General features: G+C 35.6%; 2 non-coding genes across 2 annotated transcripts; both read right to left on the reverse strand.

Moving 5' to 3' along the window:
- Nucleotides 1–2,835: 2,835 nt before the first annotated feature.
- Nucleotides 2,836–2,908, reverse strand: Trnaf-gaa. The gene has a single exon. It is a non-coding gene; the product is annotated as a tRNA-Phe (tRNA).
- Nucleotides 2,909–9,440: 6,532 nt separating this feature from the next.
- On the reverse strand, nucleotides 9,441–9,514 carry Trnat-agu. Its single transcript has one exon. It is a non-coding gene; the product is annotated as a tRNA-Thr (tRNA).
- Nucleotides 9,515–9,842: the final 328 nt, after the last annotated feature.

Raw genomic sequence — 9,842 nt, forward strand, 5'->3', positions numbered from 1 at the left:
TCGTTAGACATGTCATTTTATGGGAAATTTAATGTTCTTTTCGAATGTGAAATAACCCAGAAGGGTCATTCTTTCATTTAGAACAAAAATTTTCATTTTAAAAATACGTGTTTTTTCTAACTTTGCAGGGTTGTATTTTAGAATTGTAAAGCAGACAAAAAATAATAATTTTGTTATATAGACATAAGGGGTTTGCATGTATTCTTCACGAGTTATCAGAATTTTACCTAAAAGTTTTTTGGAAAAGTTATGATTTTGACCGTTTTTGACCAGAGCAATTCCAGCTCAAATCAGGAATTTGTCTGGTACTTTTGTACCCGACCCTCTCCGATTTCAATGAAACTTCGTAGACATGTTATCCTGGTCCTATATGAGCCATTTTTGTGTATATGGAGCCAATAGTACTCGAAAATAACATTTGATGAGGGCGTAAGGTATTTAAACATTTTAGTATTTTGTAATTTAAAAATTACTGTATCTTGAAGCCGTTGCGTCGTATCAAAAAGTGGTCAAAGACAAACTTGTAGGAAATTGGACGGGCTTTCTGAAAAAAATACACTGAAACAAAAATACACGCCACATCAATGACATTTTTTGATTTTTAAGTCTAAAACTTAAATTTAAAGGTGATGTCACGATTTTTTCTCGTTCAAAATTTTTGAGGAAATAGCCTAAAATGTTACCAAGTATCTTTTGAAGGATTTTTTTGATCGATTTGGTGTCTTCGGCAAAGTTGTAGGTATGAATAAGGGCTACACTGAAAAATGAGTGATTTTTAATTTCACTTTTTGTTACTAATACTCGATTTGCAAAAAAATCACTATTTTTTTCATTTTCTAATATGTTTTAGAGGACCTGCCAACTTTTCAGAAAAAAAATATATGGACAAACTAATGATGCAAAATGGCTTCTTTGGGCATACCGAAGGCACCAACAAAGTTTCAGCCGGATTAAAAAATACAAAAAAAAGATTGACCGAAATCTCAGAGAATTGCTCAACAGTGACGAATCGCCCTAATTCTCCTCACAAACTTTGCAGAAAAACCATTTGGCCCTGTTTAAATATTTTTGAAAAACTCAAAGTGTACGTGTTTCTGGGGACCCCAAACTTCCTGCTTGCGAAGATTCGGTTATCCGAAGTGATTTTTTTCCGAGGCCTTCAGATAATCGAGACTTGACTGTACCTTTAATGTATACACTCTACAGCGAAAGAAAAGCCCAATCTTCAAGCTCTGATTCGGCTAATTCAAATATTTACCGTCTAAACAGAGTGACATTCTTAACCACGATGGCCTTCGGCTGTCAGAGTAGAAGTCTATTGAAAGTTCCCATCGATATTGGAGCGAGCCAAATATTTCTCCGCCCCGAAGATGGTGACCGGAGGTGCTGAACCATCAATTATGCAGAGCCCACGCAATCCATCCGTATGGTTTGCTGAATGGCATAAATAAGCAAGGCTCGGGGCAGATCCATTAGCAATTAGACGACTGAAGGTTAAGGTGTGATTATTATGACAATGCGATTAAGGTTATAATGCCAAGAAATGACAGTTGAAATAAAAATACATACATTTTGAACTAATGAAAAACAAAAATATTTTTCGTAAAAATTGGTACATTTGTTTTTTGAACAAATATGTCAAAACTAACCCTGAAAAGCCATCTTACCGGGAAAACAGATTCGTTGATATCGTAAGGCGTAGAGTCGCATAATTTCCTAGCTCGAAATATCTTTGCCCCAAAACATGATTTGCACATTTAAATGACTCCCGCTCGCATGAAATAATGCTGGTACACTCCGGAGCGAACAATAATAAAATAATAATAATAAAGCAGCGTTTGCCGAAATTCGAACTTTCGTGCCACCAAGAGAAAAGACCACTTTTCGACGGCAGATAAAGTACGAATCGTGTTCGGGAAAAATTTCACCCCGCCCCCCCCCCACTGCTTGTGTGTGTGTCTTTTCAAACCGCGGAAAAATCCAAAGGAAAAACCAAACCAGTTGTGCGAGAATTTTCATTTTGAAAAGTATGCCACCATCCACTCCATTCAAATCTCCGGCGTCTCCAACCGCCGTGATGATGTTCGTGTTTGCCAACGTTGTTGGAAATATTATTTGAGTTTTCACTTGTACGCACGTTTCACGGCGATGATTTATGGATGGCGCTGGCGTGGTCTGGCAGTTGCCAAAAGGCAAATCGAATCGGAATGGAAATTTTCTCATTTATCATGATTTTTAAGAGATAACGGATTTCGGCTGAGGAGGAAGAAATGCACGTTTCTTGAAACGGAGCGAGGTTCAAGGTAGTCTGCACCGTGAAAATCAGTTTTGTTTCCTAATAAGATGATTTCAGAAATTCTGAGTATTATGAGTTAAAAATTGTATTTTACACAAGCAGCGCTTCATTGAAACTTTCTGGAATTAATCTAAATTTAGTTTCTTGTTTTTTACAGTGCACGGATTGAATCAGTTTCGCAAAGTTCTCCCAAGGCGGAACTTTCAATTGTGGCCACTTGAGGGGGTGGCAAGGATGAATGGCTGAAGAGCTAAGACTTGATAGCATTTTTCTCCACAAAATAGTTGAATCGGATCTTAGCAATCGGTAGGCCAATTTTGAAACACAAACAAACGAAAAATTACGAAACGTTTTCGAGAGTGTAGTTTGGCATGCCAAAGTTATGTAAGATGTTTATCCACTTTTGAGATTCAATAATGAGTTGGGAAATTCAAGTGACAGATGGTTCTAATATTCGTGCAATCATGCAAACGAAAGCTGTTGGAATGTTTAAGATTATAGATAGAGCATGTGCAAATTCAGATTCACCAAAAGAATTATGCCGAAACCCGGGATCGAACCGGGGACCTTTAGATCTTCAGTCTAACGCTCTCCCAACTGAGCTATTTCGGCATCTTGAGAAATTTTCACCTGTCTACCCGTGGCGAGTCATACAATGCCCAGCGACAAAAATAAAACACCCAAGTGCGAAGAGAAAGTGATAGAAGTGCAAGTAAAATAAACATTCATCACTGGTATCACGGCCAGAGAATGTGGGCAATTGTTGAAGAAAGTAACTTTTTTTTAAACATAATATACTTTGTGTGCGTATTAGGGTGCCCAGAATAAATGACCCCCTGCTCCAAAACCGGAATACGGTTTTATGGGCATCTGTGTGAATTTTGAGCGAAATTGGTTAAGATTAACCCATCGATACTCGAGCCTAAAAATAGTGAAAAATAAAAATTTTCATATGAGCAATTCTCTCAGATTTCGGTCATTCGATTTTTGTTGTATTTTTTAATCCGACTGAAACTTTTTTGGTGCCTTCGGTATACCCAAAGAAGCCATTTTGTATCATTAGTTTGTCCATATAATTTTCCATACAAATTTGGCAGCTGGCCATACAAAAATGATGTATAAAAATTCAAAAATCTGTATCTTTTGAAGGAATTTTTTGATCGATTTGGTGTCTTCGACAAAGTTGTAGGTATGGATATGGACACTGAAAAAAATGATGCACGATAAAAAAATTTTGGTGATTTTTTATTTAACTTTTTGTCACTAAAACTTGATTTGCAAAAAAACACTATTTTTAATTTTTTTATTTTTTGATATGTTTTAGAGGACATAAAATGCCAACTTTTCAGAAATTTCCAGGTTGTGCAAAAAATGTTTGAGCGAGTTATGAATTTTTGAATCAATACTGATTTTTTCAAAAAAATCAATTTTTCGATGTAAAATCAAATTTGCAATCAAAAAGTACTCTAGTGAAATTTTGATAAAGTGCAACGTTTTCAAGTTAAATCCATTTTTAGGTGACTTTAGAAAATAGTCGCAGTTTTTCATTTTTTAAAGTTAGTGCACATGTTTGCCTACTTTTGAAAAAAATATTTTTGAAAAGCTGAGAAAATTCTCTATATTTTGCATTTTTGAATTTTGTTGATACGATCCTTAGTTGCTGAGATATTGCCATGCAAAGGTTTAAAAACAGGAAAATTGATGTTTTCTAAGTCCCACCCAAACAACACACCATTTTCTAATGTCGATATCTCAGCAACTAATGGTCCGATTTTCAATGTTGAAATATGAAACATTCGTAAAATTTTCCGATCTTTTCAAAAAAAAAAAAATTAAATTTTTAAATCAAGACTAACATTTCAAAAGGGCCAAACATTCAATATTACACCCTTTTAAAATGTTAGTCTTGGTTTAAAAAAATTGAAAATATTTTTTTCGAAAAGATTGGAAAACTTCACGGTTGTTTCATATTTTAACATTGAAAATCGGACCATTAGTTGCTGAGATATCGACTTTGGAAAATGGTGTGTTGTTTGGGTGGGACTAAGAAAACATCAATTTTCCTGTTTTTAAACCTGCATGGCAATATCTCTGCAACTAAGGGTCGTATCAACAAAGTTCAAAAATGCAAAATATAGAGAATTTTCTCAGCTTTTCAAAAATATTTTTTTAAAGGTGGACAAACATGTGCACGAATTTAAAAAAATAAAAAACTGCGACTATTAAGCATAAGCATAAGCATAAGCATAGGTGCCCACCCGCAGTTGCTACTCCGTTATTGACCAGGACCTCCAGAAGTTACATCCACGAGCCGTGGAAGATAAGTGGGTGCTATCTTTCCTCGCTTCGCAACTTCTCAAAGGCCCCTATCATGCTGATCAATACCGGCGCCGGCCACGACCAGTGGTAGGGTCACGGGGAAGTGGATGGGAATGTTAGTCCGATACTTGAGTGATAGAGACCGCCCAATCGACTGCATCTCCGACAAAGTATCACATGAGTTTTGAGGGGGTTAGTAGATGGGTATGAGGTCAGGATTCACGAGTGGCAGTGATGTGACCATGAGCATTTTGTTTATCGGTTGAAATTTTTAAATCTTAGGCAGCCGGCTGCGGAAAGATAAATAATTGATTATTTAAAAAGTTTGTTTTAATCGAACGCGAGCCAACCGAGCGGTAGTGCTATGGGCTGGACTTATCAGTATATTTTGACTGTTGGTACAATTAAGATAACGCGAGCAAATGTCAAAAATAGTAGATGAGTTAATACTAAAGCTGCCAGTTGGAATTAATTATTACGATCAACGAATATAAACGAAAAGAAAACAGGACACCACGTAACCCATTGTAATGAAATTAAAACAATAACTTAAACGAACTTAACCGGCGGCGTGCCTTCCTATCAACGATGATAAAAGAAGGACTTATAAATTTAAAATATAAAAAGACTCCAAAAAACACGTTGCATAGTAACCGCGAAGTCCCGCTACTCACAATCGAATCCGAAAGATAGCTATCTAGAATTTTAAATATAGTATTAATTCGACCGCGATCCTCCAGAAATTCTTCGTTGGCGTGCCTTCCGATCAACGGTGATGTAAGAAGGGCTTTATTCATTAAAATGATCATATATCATAAGCCTTAAAACATATTCGTCGGCGTGCCTTCCGATCATCGATGATATAGAAAGGACTTAATCCAGCAATACGACTTGCTTGTCTCGAAAAAAAAAAGAATTCGGATCGTTTCTATCGAAAACTATGTAAAGAGAACAAAAATAAACTCATTGGCCAACGAACGCGCGAACTAAAAATAAAGAAAAAAGAAGAAGAAGAAGACCAATCACCCCATGCACACAAACAGCGACACAAAAGAGATGAAAACAACACGAATCAGAAGAAATCCAATCACCCCATGTACACAAATAGCGACACAAAAGAGATGGAAAATAACACGAAAAAAAAACAGGACTGCGCGTCCACACAGGCACCGCACTACTCAAAAAATAAAAAACTGCGACTATTTTCAAAAAAGTCACCTAAAAATGGATTTAACTTGAAAATTGTGCACTTTTTGATTGCAAATTTGATTTTACATCGAAAAATGAAAATGAAAAATTTTTGCGACCAATTTTTCGATTTTTGTGAAAAAATCAGTATTGATTCAAAAATTCATAACTCGCTCAAAAATTTTTTGCACAACCTGGAAATTTCTGAAAAGTTGGCATTTGATGTCCTCTAAAACATGTCAAAAAAAAAAATAGTGTTTTTTTGCAAATCAAGTTTTAGTGACAAAAAGTTAAAAAAAATCACCAAATTTTTTTTTACCGTGCCACTTTTTTTTTCAGTGTAGTCCATATCCATACCTAAAACTTTACCCAAGACACCAAATCGATCAAAAAATTCCTTCAAAAGATACAGATTTTTGAATTTTCATACATCATTTTTGTATGGCCAGCTGCCAAATTTGTATGGACAGTTTGTCCATATAAACTAATGATGCAAAATTCTTTGGGCATACCGAAGGCACCAATAAAAGTTTCAGTCGGATTAAAAAATACAAAAATAAAAATTTAAGAAAAAATACCGATTTCGTAGAGAATTGCTCTCATACAAAAAAAAAAAAAAAAAAACATTTTGCCTTCCTCACTGAGGTAAGGCTATAATCCTGCTCTAAAATTGAACTTTTTATTTAAAGCTCGAAAAACCACCTTGATGTATACATATCGACTCAGAATCGAAAACTGAACAAATGTCTGTGTGTGTGTGTACGTGACCAATAATGTCACTCAGTTTTTACAGCACTGGTTGAACCGATTTTGACTAAACCAGTTGCATTCGACTTGGGTCCCATACGGTGCTATTGAATTGTTGGAAGTTTCGATAAGTAGTTCAAAAGTTATGTCTAAAAATGTGTTTTCGCCTATTTTCGGAAGTTGATTAAATGGCAGTAAACTGAACCAAACATCATCATATCATACATCGTTAGTTATGTAATTGAAAGACCTTTCCAACGAGTCCAAAACATTCATAATCTGGCAACCCTGTCTCGAGTTCTGACCAATTAAGTGATATTTATGTACTTTTTTGTAACCGGATCTCACTTAAATGTAGGGGAGAGTGGGGAGACTTGATCCCCTTTTTTTGTATCGCACATAACTCTGTCAATTTCTCACAAAACTATGATCTTTTTGCATGAATTGGAAGCTTAAACATTCAACTATGTTTGGCTGATAAGGGTATTTCATCAGATAAACTCTTTGAATTATGCCAAGCGTTTTAAAAAAATATTTTAAACTGGCATTTTCAAAATGTTGGGGGTAATTTGATCCCCCTTTCAACATTTTGAAGAAATCTTAAGGAAAATGTTTTTTATTCATCCAAACTTTTAATTTTCTATAAGTTACAGCAATTTCACATCAAACCTGTACGTATGTGTTCAAAATATAACAAGTTTAGCATGCAAAATATTTAAAAACTTAAAATTTTCTTTTTTAGGCTAAAATTGAGCATGTTCACAAAAGCTGGTAATTTTTGTTTACAAAACTTTTGAAAAATGGTTCAAACTGCAGTAAGTTATGTACAACTACACTAAAAGAAACTATGTACGAAAACCCAGCCCAATTATTTAATCTTGAGGCTGATTCCAGTGACTGTAAAAATGCAGGTATCAAGTCTTCCTAAACGCACTTTTTTAGACAATTGATTGTAAAAATAGTATGACGATAAATTTAACGTCAAATACGTAAGGGTTTTGGAGTTGATATGTTTATCAAACAATTTATGTGTAAACAATATATTTTTGAATAATTTTTTAGTGTTTTCTATACTTATCAAAACAAATAAAAAAGATCTCTTGGAAGTTTTTTGGAGCACTTTTTAGAAAAATGTGTGTAACTCTATCTAAACATTTTTGAATTTTCTTCTTTGTTTTCTACAATGAGTTTTAGTCAATTTCGCACAACTTTCTAGAACAAAGCTAATTGTTTTACCCACATGCTGACGAGATCCAGGCTTGGGATCAAGTGTCCCCGGGGATCAAGTCTCCCCACTCTCCCCTATGTAAACAATGACCGGATCCATCATCCGACCCATCGTTGGTTAGGCAATTGAAAGACCTTTCCAACGAGTCCAAAACATTGAAGATCTGGCAACCCTGTATCAAGCTATGACCACTTATGATGCCATTTATGAGCCCTTGAGTGATATATGTGTTTTTTGTAATCCGGAACTTAACGAAATTAGACGAAATTTGTGTCCAAACCCATCATATCACATATCACCCATTGTTGGAAAAGAGTGAGGAAGGCACCAACCACATAGGTGGATTAAGTTAGTTTTTAAATCGCTTATGATTTTTCAGGAACTAGTTTTGCAACTTTGGCATGTTTTACAAAGTTGTAGAACAATCTCATTTTTGAGAATATTTGGATGAAAGTAGTGCGCCCTGCAGACCAAACCAAACCGTAAGAAAATTGGGGTTTTCATATAATTTTCCTATTTTCCCATACAAAAGCACCCTCGAGTATCAATGGGTAAATGTTGATATTTTACCCAGAGTCCTAAAATAGCTCAATGAACAATAATCAGCTTGTGGATCGAGGTTTTAGTATATTACGTGAAAATGTCCGGAGAATCCGTAAAAAATATTTCCAGACATAGGCTCTTTGGTTCAGACACCGTCAAAACGGCATTTTAAAGTATCATACGCCCTTTTCATATATTAGGCTAGATTTATAAAACTTCTTACTATTTTTCTTTGAAAGGCCAACTTATCACCTTTCATTTGCATATAAGACAATTGAAGTCGGTTGAAATGGTGAGGAGTTATGATTTTTCGAAAAAAGTGGTTTTTGCGAAAATCGACGAAAATGCCCATTTTTTAGACCACCCTAACACGGCGTAGGTCACCCTAATGGCCAAACAAAAAAAATACGGGTCTAATTATTTCGGCCAGGGAACCCTCAGAAAAAATTTGATTCCGATCCGAGCACTTTTGTTTTTTTCCGTGCTGTTTTCGTGGGGAATTGCTGTATATCTAAGCTTTTTGTTCTCTATATGAAGCCTTAGTAATTTTGAACCTAAGAACCGATACACTTTGCCTTTGAAAATTAGACATTTTCAGATGAAGAAATCTCGAGTATAAAGAAAAACATTCCTGGATTTTTTCAGCGTTTGTATCCCCCCTTTCGACCTGGTGCTTAAAATTTGGCCTGTGGTTATTCGAGATATTTTTGTTTCAAATTTGTATATTTTTCAAATTAAAATATCTGTAACTTTTGACCCTTAAATCAAAAGGTTGAGATGGCTACGATGAAAAACTGATTTTCAAGGTTTGCCCAGATTCTTTCTTAAAATTTGGTCGCAGAAGGCGTAGATTGCGAGATGAAATTTTGGTGTCTTCGAGTTGCTTGGATTTGAAAGTACAACAACCTTTTACATACAAAAAAATCCCAAAAATATTCCTGAAAGGTTAGATTTTCAAAATTACCTTAATCGTGAACCACCCTAATTTTCAACCAACTCATCTCAAGACACCGAAAAGGTTCACAACTTCCTCATTTTCGGAAAATACACTTTCAACTTAATTTTGCGCGATCTGGATGTGATCTAGCGTGTAAAAAGTTTTCCCTCTCTTACGAGGGTAGGCTCCGGCGAGATTCGAACTCACGATCTCCTGTTTACTAGACAGGCGCTTTAACCAACTAAGCCACGACGCCAGTTGGTAAACAGCGGTTTATTTTACAATTGCTCAGTTTCATACAAGTGTTTCCGCACACACTTTTGTGGTTTTGTGTGTGCAATCAAATCAGAGTTTAATATGCTGTTGTGTATCAACCACAAATTAGCAACGTGCAATTTTCGGCAAATCAAACATAATTCGTGTACCCGTTTCCCGCATAAGAGAACGGGTACAAATTGGCGCAGCGGTTTCTGTCAACAGGGTCGTAATATTCCGTCAACATGATGATTGCGGCTATTTTGAACTCGCGAACAAATGCAGTACACCAAAGTGGCAGCGGGTGTTTGTGTTGGCGATTGTGTGCG

This window comes from Culex quinquefasciatus, chromosome 3, assembly GCF_015732765.1.
Source record: "Culex quinquefasciatus strain JHB chromosome 3, VPISU_Cqui_1.0_pri_paternal, whole genome shotgun sequence".
Classification (NCBI taxonomy): Eukaryota; Metazoa; Arthropoda; class Insecta; order Diptera; family Culicidae; genus Culex; species Culex quinquefasciatus.